This window comes from Heptranchias perlo, chromosome 41 (assembly GCF_035084215.1).
Source record: "Heptranchias perlo isolate sHepPer1 chromosome 41, sHepPer1.hap1, whole genome shotgun sequence".
Lineage (NCBI taxonomy): Eukaryota > Metazoa > Chordata > Chondrichthyes > Hexanchiformes > Hexanchidae > Heptranchias > Heptranchias perlo.
In genome coordinates this window covers 2,551,197-2,565,227 of record NC_090365.1, presented here as the reverse complement: position 1 = coordinate 2,565,227, position 14,031 = coordinate 2,551,197, and the positions used below count along the sequence as shown (strand labels likewise).

At 47.8% G+C, this 14,031-nt stretch overlaps 1 protein-coding gene across 2 annotated transcripts in view; it reads right to left on the bottom strand.

Annotated features, from left to right (window-relative positions):
- LOC137305924 (exocyst complex component 3-like) overlaps window positions 1–14,031 on the bottom strand; it is a 45,443-nt gene that overhangs the window by 24,672 nt on the left and 6,740 nt on the right. Inside the window, exon 1 of one of the 2 annotated variants that reach the window (XM_067974869.1) lies at window positions 7,195–7,286. The exons of the other annotated variant lie outside the window; for it this stretch is intronic. The gene's annotated coding sequence lies outside the window, so the exon portion shown is untranslated. Of the gene's footprint in view, window positions 1–7,194; window positions 7,287–14,031 lie in introns of those variants that run through there. 2 annotated transcript variants of the gene reach the window in all.

Below are 14,031 nucleotides of genomic sequence, written 5' to 3'. Positions count from 1 at the left end.
CCTTTCCTGAGAAGTATAACCTCTCAGTACTGGTATCATCCTTGTGAATCTTTTTTGCACCTTCTCCAGTGCTTCTGTATCCTTTCAGTAATAAGGTGACCAGGACTGTGCACAATACTCCAAGTGTGGTTTAACCGTGATTCTATACAAGTTTAACATAACTTCTCTGCTTTTCAATTCTATTTCTCTGGAAATGAACCCCAGTGCTTTGCTTTTTTTCTGACCTTGTTAACAGGCGAGGAGAATTCAGGGCATTAATGGCCACAGTTAGGTCAAGTGCTCTGAACATTCACTGCCTCCAGGGCATTCTATGCATAATTGCAGTAATCAATCAGCAAAACAGTCCATTCTCTCCACCTGCTCGGGTGTGGAGACATTTATATTTTTAGATTGCTATTAAGCTTTTCAACACATTTCAATCAAAAAAAGAAAGACTGGAAAGAAAGAAAGAAAGAGAAAAAGAAAGACAGGAAAGAAAGAGAAAAGGAAAGAAGGAAAGAAAGAAAGAGAAAAAGAAAGACAGGAAAGAAAGAGAAAAGGAAAGAAGGAACGAAAGAAGGTTAAAAAAAGAGACGGAAAGAAAGAAAGAAAGAAAGAAAGAAGATAGAAATTGCATTTATTATAGCGTCTATCATGACTTCAGGACATACTTTCGAAGAGGAGTCAACTGTTGTGCAATCAGCAACTAAGAAAACTCCAGAACTCAACCACTCCCTCACCATTCCCCCCCCTTTCTCCAACCCCCACCCCCCCGTTACCCCCACCCCCCCCCCCGTTACCCCCACCCCTGCCACCTCCCTGCTCCATTACATAGGAACAGGAGGAGGCCATTCAGCCCCTCGTGCCTGCTCCGCCATTTGATAAGATCATGGCTGATCTGTGATCTAACTCCATATACCTGCCTTTGGCCCATATCCCTTAATACCTTTGGTTGCCAAAAAGCTATCTATCTCAGATTTAAATTTAGCAATTGAGCTAGTATCAATTGCCGTTTGCGGAAGAGAGTTCCAAACTTCTACCACCCTTTGTGTGTAGAAATGTTTTCTAATCTCATTCCTGAAAGGTCTGGCTTTAATTTTTAGACTCTGCCCCCTACTCCAAAAATCCCCAACCAGCGGAAATAGTTTCTCTCTATCCACCCTATCTGTTCCCCTTAATATCTTATTACTATCCGGCTCCTGGTCCGGTTTCACTCCCAGTGACCTTACTTTACATGTACAATTGGGACTAGTGGGAAGAGTTCGACAACAAACAAACATCGATGCTTTGATGCCGTGTTCCAATCGCACGGCTGTGAACGGGGACAATAGCTGGGCACACACAGTCCTCGTGAGAGGTCATTGACCTGAAACGATGACTCTTCTTTTTCTCTCTCTCTCCGCAGATGCTAAGCCTTTCCAGCATTTTCTCTTTCAATCCCTGGAGCCCGCAGCCATTTCATCAAGAACCAGTTAAACAGGCCAGCTCAATCGCGTGACGCCAAATGGAAATTTGCAATCAGTCGTACCCTCACTTGTTTCTGGAGGGAGGGACGGGGTCCAATCAGCCTGAGTGCCTCTGGGATACAGAGGGGAAAAGGTCCATGGTTACCATTCCTTTATGGAAAGTGTAAATGAGTGGAAGTCGAGTGAGAACAGGTTTGAGCATCTCTCCACAGCTGACTATTCTTCCACCGTTCACAGCCATAGTGAATGGCCACTGCTGTAAGGTACAGATGGGTCTTTGTATAACTGTTCCCCAACAACAGGAACTTTCATTTATATAGCGCCTTTAATGTTACGACGTCACAGGAGCGGTTATCAAACAAAATTTGACACCGAGCCACGTGAGGAGATATTAGGACAGGCGACCAAAAGCTTGGTCAAAGAGGGAGGTTTTAAGGAGCGTCTTAAAGGAGGAGAGAGAGGCGGAGAGGTTTAGGGAGGGAATTCCAGAGCTTAGGGCCCAGGCAGCTGAAGGCACGGCCGCCAATGGTGGGGCGATGGAAATCGGGGAATGCGCAAGAGGCCAGAATCGGAGGAGCGCAGAGATCTCGGAGGGTTGTAGGGCTGGAGGAGGTTACAGAGATAGGGAGGGGGCGAGGCCATGGAGGGATTTGAACACAAGAATGAGAATTTTAAATTGGAGGCGTTGCCAGATCAGGAGCCGCAGCAAGAGAAGAGGCAAAAAGAACAGAGGCTGGGAAAAATTTCTTCTGTCAGCAGGCGCAGGCAGGCATTTCTGTGGCCGCGGATGTGATTCCAGGGTGGTGTGTTGCCTCCCTGGTGCCAGGTTCAAGGATGTCACTGAGCTGCAGGGGGAGGGTGAACAGCCAGAGATCGTGGTCCATATCGGTAACAATGGCATAGGTAGAAAGAGGGATGAGGTCCTGCAGGCAGGTTTTAAGGAGCTGGGAAAGAGATTAAGAAGCAGGACCTCAAAGGTAGTAATCCCCGGATTACTCCCAGTGCCACGCGCTAGCGAGTATAGAAATAGGAGGATAGAGCAGATGGTGCAGGAGGGAGGGCTTTAGATACCTGGGGCATTGGGAGCAGTTCTGGGGAAGGTGGGACCTGTACAGCCGGACGGGTTGCACCTCAACGGGGCTGGGACCAATGTCCTCGTGGGGAGGTCGCCAGGGGTCGGTGCTGGGACCACTGCTTTTCTTGATATATATTAATGACTTGGACTTGGGTGTACAGGGCACAACTTCAAAATTTCCAGATGACACAAAACTTGGAAGTGTAGTAAACAGTGAGGAGGATAGTGATAGACTTCAAGAGGACATAGACAGGCTGGTGGCATGGGTGGACACATGGCAGATGAAATTTAATGCAGAAAAATGCAAAGTGATACATTTCGGTAGGAAGAACGAGGAGAGGCAATATAAACTATAGGGCACAATTCTAAAAGGGGTACAGGAACAGAGAGATCTGGGGGTATATGTGCACAAATCGTTGAAGGTGGCAGGGCAGGTTGAGAAAGTGGTTCAAAAAGTATAGGGGATCCTGGGCTTTATAAATAGAGGCACAGAGTACAAAAGTATGGAAGTTACGATGAACCTTTATAAAACACTGGCTCGACCACAACTGGAGTATTGTGTCCAGTTCTGGGCACCGCACTTTAGGAAAGATGTGAAGGCCTTAGAAAGGGTGCAGAAGAGATTTACTAGAATGATTCCAGGGATGAGGGACTTTAGTTACGTGGATAGACTGGAGAAGCTGGGGTTGTTCTCCTTGGAACAGAGACGGTTGCGAGGAGATTTGATAGAGGTGTTCAAAACCAGGAAGGGTCTAGACAGAGTAGATAGAGACAAACATTGGAGGAAGGGTCAAGAATCTGAGGGCATAGATTTAAGGAGATTGGCAAAAGAACCAAAGGTGACATGAAGAAAAACGTTTTTACACAGCGAGTGTTAGGATCTGGAATGCACTGCCCGAGGGGGCGGTGGAGGCAGATTCAATCATGGCCTTCAAAAGGGAACTAGATAAGTACTTGAAAGGAAAAAATGTGCATGGCTACGGGGAAAGGGCGGGGGAGTGGGACTAGCTGGATTGCTCTTGCAGAGAGCCGGCACGGACTCGATGGGCCAAATGGCCTCCTTCCGTGCTGTAACCTTTCTACGATTTTATGATTCTTTGATTCTAATCACGAGCTCACTCTCAGCTGGACGGCACACTCCACATAAAATGACTGATACTTTTCCGCCAGAGTTTAAGACGAGTTTGAAGGAAGATCATCAGATTTATCTTCGAAATCTACCCTCTGCCTTGTTATCGAGCTGATCTCCCTGGCAACTGCGCTCTGGATTTTTTTTTTGTTTGGAATCAGTTGAGTGGAAAAAAATTCGTGAGATAAAGGAAGGGGCCTCAGGAATAAATGAAAACAAGATGAATTCCGACAATCTGACACCACCGTCAATGTCACGCAGCGTGACGGGACTTTTTTTTGATGTCGCAAGCAACATCTCTCCGGATTCCGCACACACGTGGGGAAATGAAAGGTCTCCTGTTTCGTGGGAAGGTCTCCCCAAGGTGACTATAGGTTGGCCTGCTGGCATTTGTCGGACGCCCATCTGACAGATTCCCGACTTGGCCCTAAACCTTATCAATACTTTGTGCACTCAATGAGGGGAAAGTGTTTACTCGCTGTGTTCCTTTATGAAGAACCTCGCTCCTGGGTAACAAGAGTTTGAAGGTCGGGGTTAGCAGACCATTAGGTGGTGTCACCGATGAAGGGATTCTGCACAAAATGACTGCTGGCCGAAGAAAGAATGAATAGATGTACATTTCTACAGCCCCATTCACGGCCTCAGCACATCCCAAAGCACTTTACAGCCGATGAAATACTTTCTGAAGTGCAGTAATGCAGGAAACACAGCAGCCAAATTGTGCACAGCAAGATCCCACAAACAGCAGTGAGATAACAACCAGGTAATCTGTTTTTTAGTGACGTTGGTTAAGGGCTAAATATTGGCCAGGACACCGGGGAGAAAGAAGACATTATCTCGCTCCCTGTCACATTCCTCAGAACCAATACAAAATGGTTCCTGTGCAGTGAATTGCAATTATTGTGGGCAAATATGGCGGCCATTTTCAGAACACCAAGATCCCAGAAGCACTAATGAGATTAATCTGCTTTTAGGTGGAGTTGACTATGGGAGTAATGTTGGCCAGAACATTGGGGAACTCCCTGCTCTGTGTCATGGGATGTTTAACATCTGCCTGGACAGGCAGATGTTAATGAAGATGGTTTAATGAAGGATGGTAAACTCCACCAATAAATATTGGCCAGGGCACACTCCCCGGCTCTTCTTCCAGATATTGCCGTGGTTTATTTACATCTACCCGAGCGGGCAGTCAGGGCCTCAGTTTAACATCTCACACGAAAGACGGCACCTCTGACAGTGCAGCACTCTCTCAGTACTGCACTGGGAACGTCAGCCTAGATTTTGTGCTCAAGTCCGTGGAGTAGGAATTTGAACATATAACCTTTTAACTCAGGAGTGAAAGTGCTACTGACGGAGTCACGGTTCATGGGGCAGGAAACATGGAGATACAGCTTGTCAATGCTGCCTCCTTATGACCTCTTTGAGTATGTGGTTAATTCTGAGAAACACCTCCCCTTTTTATTGCCCCCCTGTTGGCTCTGGGTGGATTCCTGCGTGCCAGCCACGCACCAGTACCTCAGGCAACGTGGCCATTCTTCATGTGTGAGCTGAGACGTTGAGTGTTGGTCAGATATTTGACCACGGGGTGCATCGGACAACCGTACCCGCTCCTGCTCTTACCTGACACGTGTGCTTTCCAGCAGTGGTTGGTTGAGAGGGGGGAGTCGCTGGATAGCAATCAGGAGGGGGAACCCAGGCCAACATCCCCCCCCCCCCCGTCTCTGAAGCAACAGCACAGAGGCCAATTGTGACTTCCCACCTACCCCAGCATAGACCGAGGACCAAACCTGGAACCCTCTAGTCTGTATCAGTGACCAATATACGTACTGACTGAGCTATCAGGCCCTCCAGACTCCCTCTACAAACTGCATTTCTCTCTTGCCGTTCAAAGTGACAGTAACTGGTCTGGTTTCTCTGACCCACATTGGCTCCCGGTCCAGCAACGCCTCGATTTTAAAATTCTCATCCTTGTTTTCAAATCCCTCTATGGCCCTTGCCCCCCTCCCATTCTCTGTAACCTCCTCCAGCCCTACAACCTTCCGAGATCTCCGTGTTCCTCCAATTCCGGCCTCTTGCCCATCCCCGATTTTAATCGCTCCACCATTGGCGGCCGTGCCTTCAGCTGCCTGGGCCCTAAGCTCTGGAATTCCCTCCCTAAACCCCTCCGCCCCTCTCTCCTTCTTTAAGACGCTCCTTAAAACCTCTCTTTTTGACAAGCTTTTGGTCGCCTGCCCTAATATCTCCTCATGTGGCTCGGTGTCAAATTTTGTTTGATAGTCGCTCCTGTGAAGCGCCTTGGGACGTTTTACTACGTTAAAGGCGCTATATAAATGCAGGTTGTTGTTGTTGCTCCCTGTATTTCGAACCTTGCCCTGCCAGGTGGATTTTCCACCCACTTCACGGTGATTTCCTGCTGGCCAATAAAACCTGCCTAATCTGAGATCAATAAAAACCTTCACCACACATTGATAAACGAGCACAGTTGATCATTTATTTAAGGTCCGGGTCCCACGTGATTTCCCAGCATGAAGACTCAACTTGAAGGTCAATTGTTAAACATATCATGTGTTTTTTGGGAAGGCTTGGTTACTGCCAACTTCTTAAAGGGGCACTGTCTTTTTAATGGAGCACTGTCTTTTTAATGGGGCACTGTCTTCTTAAAGGGGCACCGTCTTCTTAAAGGGGCACTGTCTTCATGTCTATCGTATTGTACCCCTCCCCATCATGTTACCCCACTCCCCATCCTGTTATTCCTTTCCCCATCCTGTTGTACCTCTTCCCCCCATCCTGCACTAAACTAATATTCAATTTCAGAGCATACACCTCCCGTGACAAAAATATTTCTCCCTCAATTCCATACAAATAAATGACACAGGCACTGCCGACTTCATACACTATTTAAACAACACTGACCAAAGAGCAGATTCATCACACCCTACTCCAAGTTCAAAGCAAAAGACTTTGAACTCGTCTAATGCAATTACAGGTAAGTGAGAGGGCTGGGTTAACGAGACTTCATGATCCAGTCACACATCAGACAAAGAAAGACAGAGATGGGCACAGATGGGAAGAGACAGAGAGCGAGAGAGAGAGAGAGAGAGAGAGAGTCAGAGAACGAGAAAGAGAGAGGCAGACAGAGGGAATGAGAGAGAGAGCAAGACAAATATACAGAGGGTGGCAGGCAGAGAAAGAAAGAAGGGAAGAGGGAGAGAGTCAGGGAACGAGAAAGAGAGAGGGGAAGAGAGAAAGAGTCAGGGAACGAGAAAGAGAGAGGCAGACAGAGAGAATAAGAGAGAGAGAGCAAGACAAAGAGACAGAGAGAGGCAAGCAGAGAAAGACAGAGAGCAAGAGAAAAGGAGATAAAGCAAGACAAAAAGAGTTAGAGAGATGGAGAGGAAGAAAAAAATAGGGATCTACACTTAATTCACTCCCTCTCTCTAGGCTGGATTTAAACTCAGACTCTGTTGCTCATATTTACTGAAATAATTTAATTTCTAAAAGCTCTTTTACTTTTTGCAGAATGGGTGGAGAAATGACAGTCCTACCTGATAAAGGAGCAGGAACAGCGACTGAGGGGAATGCCCTTGGAATCGTTCCTTTAACCACAGTGATACTTTCACTTTAAGCTGCTTGGATCCAGTCCATTCAGGAGGCAGTTCACTGTGAACACCTCCTGCTGCACAAGGCAAGTGGCTGGGAATTCCCCTGGGGAAACTGGCCTGTTATATTTAACACTTTGCCAGTTCTCTCCACTCCTCAAGACTCTGAGCCTCACTCGGATCCTGGTGTCATGAACACTGGTCATACTTCATCAACATCCTGGGGTCACCATTGACCAGAAACTTAACTGGACCAGCCATATAAATACTGTGGCTACGAGAGCAGGTCAGAGGCTGGGTATTCTGCGGCGAGTGACTCACCTCCTGACTCCCCAAAGCCTTTCCACCATCTACAAGGCACAAGTCAGGAGTGTGATGGAATACTCTCCACTTGCCTGGATGAGTGCAGCTCCAACAACACTCAAGAAGCTCGACACCATCCAGGACAAAGCAGCCCACTTGATTGGCACCCCATCCACCAGGCTTTGGGGAGTCAGGAGGTGAGTCACTCGCCGCAGAATACCCAGCCTCTGACCTGCTCTTGTAGCCACAGTATTTATATGGCTGGTCCAGTTAAGTTTCTGGTCAATGGTGACTCCCAGAATGTTGATGGTGGGGGATTCGGCGATGGTAATGCCATTGAATGTCAAGGGGAGGTGGTTAGACTTTCTCTTGTTGGAGATGGTTATTGCCTGGCGCTTGTCTGGTGCGAATGTTACTTGCCACTTATCAGCCCAAGACTAGATGTTGTCCAGGTCTTGCTGCATGCAGGCACGGAGTTGCGAATGGAACTGAACACTGTGCAATCATCAGCGAACATCCCCGTTTCTGACCTTATGATGGAGGGAAGGTCATTAATGAAGCAGCTAAAGATGGTAGGGCCTAGGACACTGCCCTGAGGAACTCCTGCAGCAATGTCCTGGGGCTGAGATGATTGGCCTCCAACAACCACTACCATGTTCCTTTGTGCTAGGTATGACTCCAGCCACTGGAGAGTTTTCCCCCTGATTCCCATTGACTTCAATTTTACTAGGGCTCCTTGGTGCCACACTCGGTCAAATGCTGCCTTGATGTCAAGGGCAGTCACTCTCACCTCATCTCTGGAATTCAGCTCTTTTGTCCATGTTTGGACCAAGGCTGTAATGAGGTCTGGAGCCGAGTGGTCCTGGTGGAACCCAAACTGAGCATCGGTGAGCAGGTTATTGGTGAGTAAGTGCCGCTTGATAGCACTGTCGACGACACCTTCCATCACTTTGCTGATGATTGAGAGTAGACTGATGGGGCGGTAATTGGCTGGATTGGATTTGTCCTGCTTTTTGTGGACAGGACATACCTGGGCAATTTTCCACATTGTCGGGTAGATGCCAGTGTTGTAGCTGTACTGGAACAGCTTGGCTAGAGGCGCAGCTAGTTCTGGAGCACAAGTCTTCAGCACTACAGCCGGGATGTTGTCGGGTCCCATAGCCTTTGCTGTATCCAGTGCACTCAGCCGTTTCTTGATATCACGTACGTGGAGTGAATCAAATTGGCTGAGGACTGTTTTTTCTGTGATGGTGGTAATATTGGGAGGAGGCCGAGATGGATCATCCACTCGGCACTTTTGGCTGAAGATGGTTGCAAATGCTTCAGCCTTGTCTTTTACACTCACGTGCTGGACTCTGCCATCATTGAGGATGGGGATATTTACAGAGCCTCCTCCTCCCGTTAGTTGTTTAATTGTCCACCACCATTCATAACTGGATGTGGCAGGACTGCAGAGCTTTGATCTCATCCGTTGGTTGTGGAATCGCTTAGCTCTGTCTATAGCATGTTGCTTCCGCTGTTTAGCATGCATGTAGTCCTGAGTTGTAGCTTCACCAGGTTGGCACCTCATTTTTAGGTACGCCTGGTGCTGCTCCTGGCATGCTCTTCTACACTCCTCATTGAACCAGGGTTGATCCCCTGGCTTGTTGGTAATGGTAGAGTGAGGAATATGCCGGGCCATGAGGTTACAGATTGTGCTGGAATACAATTCTGCTGCTGCTGATGGCCCACAGCGCCTCATGGATGCCCAGTTTTGAGCTGCTAGATCTGTTCTGAATCTATCCCATTTCGCACGGTGGTAGTGCCACACAACACGTTGGATGGTGTCCTCAGTGCGAAGACGGGACTTCGTCTCCACGAGGACTGTGCGGTGGTCACTCCTACCAATGCTGTCATGGACAGATGCATTTGCGACAGGTAGATTGGTGAGGACGAGGTCAAGTAGGTTTTTCCCTCGTTGGTTCGCTCACCACCTGTCCCAGGCCCAGTCTGGCAGTTATGTCCTTCAGGACTCGGCCAGCTTGGTCAGTCGTGGTGCTGCCGCCGAGCCACTCTTGGTGATGGACATTGAAGTCCCCCACCCAGAGTACATTCTGTACCCTTACTACCTTCAGTGCTTCCTCCAAGTGGTGCTCAACATGGAGGAGGACTGATTCATCAGCTGAGGGAGGACGGTAGGTGGTAATCAGCAGGAGATTTCCTTGCCAATGTTTGACCTGATGCCATTCGATTTCATGGGGTCCGGAGTCAATGTTGAGGACTCCCAGGGCCACTCCCACCTGACTGTATATCACTGTACCGCCACCTCTGGTGGGTCTGTCCTGTCCTGCCCTGGACATACCCAGGGATGGTGATGGAAGAGTCTGGGACGTTGGCTGTAAGGTATGATTCTGAGAGTATGGCTAGGTCAGGCTGTTGCTTGACTTGTCTGTGGGACAGCTCTCCCAATTTTGGCACAAGTCCCCAGATGTTAGTGAGGAGGATTTTGCAGTGTCGACTGGGCTTGGTGTTTTGCTGTTGTTGTGTCCGGTGCCTAGTGGTCCGATGCCGGGTGGTCCGTCCGGTTTTATTCTTCTGACGTTTCGTAGTGAGATTTTACAACTGAGTGGCTTGCTAGGCCATTTCAGAGGGCAATTAAGAATCAACCACATTGCTGTGGGTCTGGAGTCACATATAGGCCAGACCGGGTAAGGACAGCAGGTTTCCTTCCCTAAAGGGCATTAGTGAACCAGATGGGTTTTTATGACAATCCGTTGACAGGTTATTCAACCATGGAGGGCGTCACAGACAAGTCTGGACCATCTGGTGCGCACACGTGACACACACACACGCACATACACATGCACAAACACACACGCACAAACACATGCACAAACGCACACACACCAAGCGCACACGCACAAACACAAATGCACATGCACAAACGCACAACCAAACACACGCTTTCCAGCAGGGGGTCATTAGACAGCAATCAGGAGTGGGAATGCTGGCTGATTTTAATCTTCCCTAACCTGGTGGAATTTTCTTTTCTACTTCCCTCTTTAGGGGAGAGGCCAATAATCAGCCCCTGGACGTGTACAGTACACTCACTCAGTGTCAGCACCCTTGTGTGTGCCTCGCAAACTGTTTACAAACCACAGCAGGGAAGCAAAGGTCCAAGAGCAGGTTATATTGTGCTGGTCATCGGGGATCTGGTATTCAGTGGCCTTGGACCTCAGATGTGGGCAGCTGTGTAAATGATATCCGAGTCACATACGACACACGTATGTCACTCTCACGGGATATGCACTGTATGATGCCCCTCACCAAGCTCCCGAAACTGTCTAATATTGGGCCATTCTGTTGTGCCAAGACTCTGTTGCAAAAGGGGCTTTGCTTACACTTTGTACTGTGGCAGAGGAAACCTGGGTTCAGAATTTGTCTGTCTATTGTGTGTAGCGTTGATGTGAGATCGGAGTTGCCAGCTCTGTTGGACGTATTCCTGGAGGTTTCATCACATGACCTCACGCCTCCAACCGCCCTGCCCGGTCGAACAGCCTTTTTTCCCCCATCTCCAATATTTTTATCACTAATAAACCAAAGTGTTCAAAAGAGATTGGGTAAAACACCATTTTTTTTTAATGCCTCTGTGATTTGAGATCACCACAATGAGAATGATACGGAAAGAAATCCCAAAGTTTCATTGAGCCAATTTCTTTTTGCTTCTGTATTTGTGCCCGTCGTGGCTCAGTGGGCAGCACTCTCACCTCTGAGTCAGAAGGTCATAGGTTCAGATCCCACTCCAGACACTTGAGCACAAAATCTAGGCTGACACTCCCAGGGGAGTGCTGCACTGTTGGAGGTGCTGTCTTTCGGATGAGATGTTAAACTGTCTGCCCTCTCAGGTGGATGTAAAAGATAGAACCATAGAAAAGAGGGGGGCCTTTTGGCCCATCGTGTCCGCGCCGGCTCGAAGAACAACCAGGTGCCCATTCTAATCCCACCTTCCAGCACCCGGTCTGTAGCCCTGCAGCTTACAGCACTTTAGGTGCAAGTCCAGGTACTTTTCAAAAGAGTTGAGGGTCCCTACCTCTACCACCAATTCGGGCAATGAATTCCATACACCCACCACCCTCTGGATAAAAAAGTTTTTCCTCATGTTCCCTCTAATCCTTCCGCCAATCAGCTTAAATCTATGTCCTCTAGTTCTTGAACTCTCCGCTAGGGGAAACAGGTACTTCCTGTCTACTCTATCTGGGCCCCTCATAATTTTGTACACCTCAATCAAGTCTCCCCTCAGCCTCCTCTGCTCCAAGGAAAACAACCCCAGCCTATCCAATCTCTCCTCGGAGCTGCAATTTTCAAGCCCTGGCAACATTCTTGTAAATCTTCTCTGCGCTCTCTCCAGAGCAATTATGTCCTTCCTGTAATGTGGTGACCAGAACTGCGCACAATACTCCAGCTGTGGCCTTACCAGCGTTTTATACAGTTCCATCATTACATCCCTGCTTTTGTGTTCTATACCTCGGCTAATAACGGAGAGCATTCCGTATGCCTTCTTCACAACCTTATCTACCTGTACTGCCACCTTCAGGGACCTGTGCACATGCACTCCAAGGTCTCCCCCTTCCTCTACCCCTCTCAATATATTCCTGTTTCTTGCATATTCCCTTTTACTGTTTGCCCTCCCTAAGTGCATTACCTCACACTTCTCCGGGTTGAACTCCATTTGCCACTTTTCCGCCCACTCCACCAACCCATTGATATCTTCTTGGAGTCTACAGCTATCCTCTTCACTATCAACTACACGGCCAATTTTTGTGTCGTCTGCAAATTTGCCAATCATGCCCCCTACATTCAAGTCCAAATCATTAACATATACCACAAACAGCAAGGGACCCAACACTGAGCCCTGTGGCACACCACTGGAAACGGATTTCCATTTGCAAAGACATCCATCGACTTTTACCCTTTGTTTCTTGTTACTGAGCTAATTCTGGATCCAATTCACCACATTTCCCTGTATCCCATGGGCTTTTACCTTTCTGACCAGTCTGCCATGTGGGACCTTGTCATATGCCTTACTAAAATCCATGTAGACAACATCCACTGCACTACCCTCGTCAATCCTCCTTGTCACTTCCTCAAAGAATTCAATCAGATTTGTAAGGCATGACCTTCCCTGAACAAATCCATGCTGACTATCCCTGATTAAACCATGTCTTTCCAAGTGACAGTTTATCCTATCTCTCAGTATTGATTCTAATAGTTTGCCCACCACCGAGGTAAGACTGACCGGCCTATAATTGTTCGGCCTTTCCCTCGTACCCTTTTTAAACAATGGTACTACGTTTGCAGTCTTCCAGTCCTGTATCTAGTGAGGATTGGAAAATGGGGCCAATATTTATCCCTCAGCCAACATCACTAAAACAGATGATCTGGTCATGATCTCATTGCTGTTTGTGGGATCTTGCTGTGCACAAATTGGCTGCCGCGTTTCCCACATTACAACAGTGACTACACTTCAAAAGTATTTAATTGGCTGTAAAGCGCTTTGAGGCGTCCTGAGGTGGTGAAAGGTGCTATAGAAATGAAAATCTTTCACTTTCTCTTTCCAACAAAGCAGTTTGTACTCCAGTTCCCAATTTACATCAATGGACTCAGAAACCCAATGCAAATTAGCCTTCCTTCCAAATGATACAAACTAGGAGCAGCAGTGGACGGTGCAGGAATCGTGGGACAAAGTCTGCAACCCGGCAGAACAATGGCAGGTGGAATTTAACGCAGGCATAAATGCAAAGTGCTACATACAGGAGGGAAAAATGGGTGACTCGCAAACTCTGTGAATGGTGTCGAGATATCCAAGGATGAATTTGAAAGAGATTCTGGAAGTTTTAGTAAGAAAGAAAGAACGTGCATTTATATCGTGCCTTTCACAGGCTCCAAAAACACTTTACAGCCAATGAAGTACTTTTTGAAGTGTGGTCACTGTTGTAATGTAAGAAACTCGGCAGCCAATTTTGCGCACAGCAAGATCCCACAAACAGCAATGTGATAAATAACCAGATAATCTGTTTTAGTGATGTTGGTTGAGGGATAAATATTGGCCCAAGGGGAGAACACCCCTGCTCTTCTTCTAAATAGTGCCATGGGATCTTTTACATCGAACCTGAGCCTTGGTTTAATGTCTAACCGGAAAGACGGCACCTCCGACAGTGCAGCACTCCCTCAGTACTGCACTGGGAGTGTCGGCCAGGATTACGTCCTCACCTCTCTGGAGTGGGACTCGAACGTACCAACCTCCACGATTTTAGAGACGGGAGTGTTACCCACTGAGCCAAAGCTGACACCTAAAGTTCACTCAATGCTCAACACATCTAACACTGCAGGGCAAGAGCCAACAGAATGTTGAACTACGCAGCCCAAAAAAAAACAACGGAATACAAACAGGAGGAGGTCGTGATCAAGCTGAACAGAGCCCTGCTCAGACTGCACCTTGAG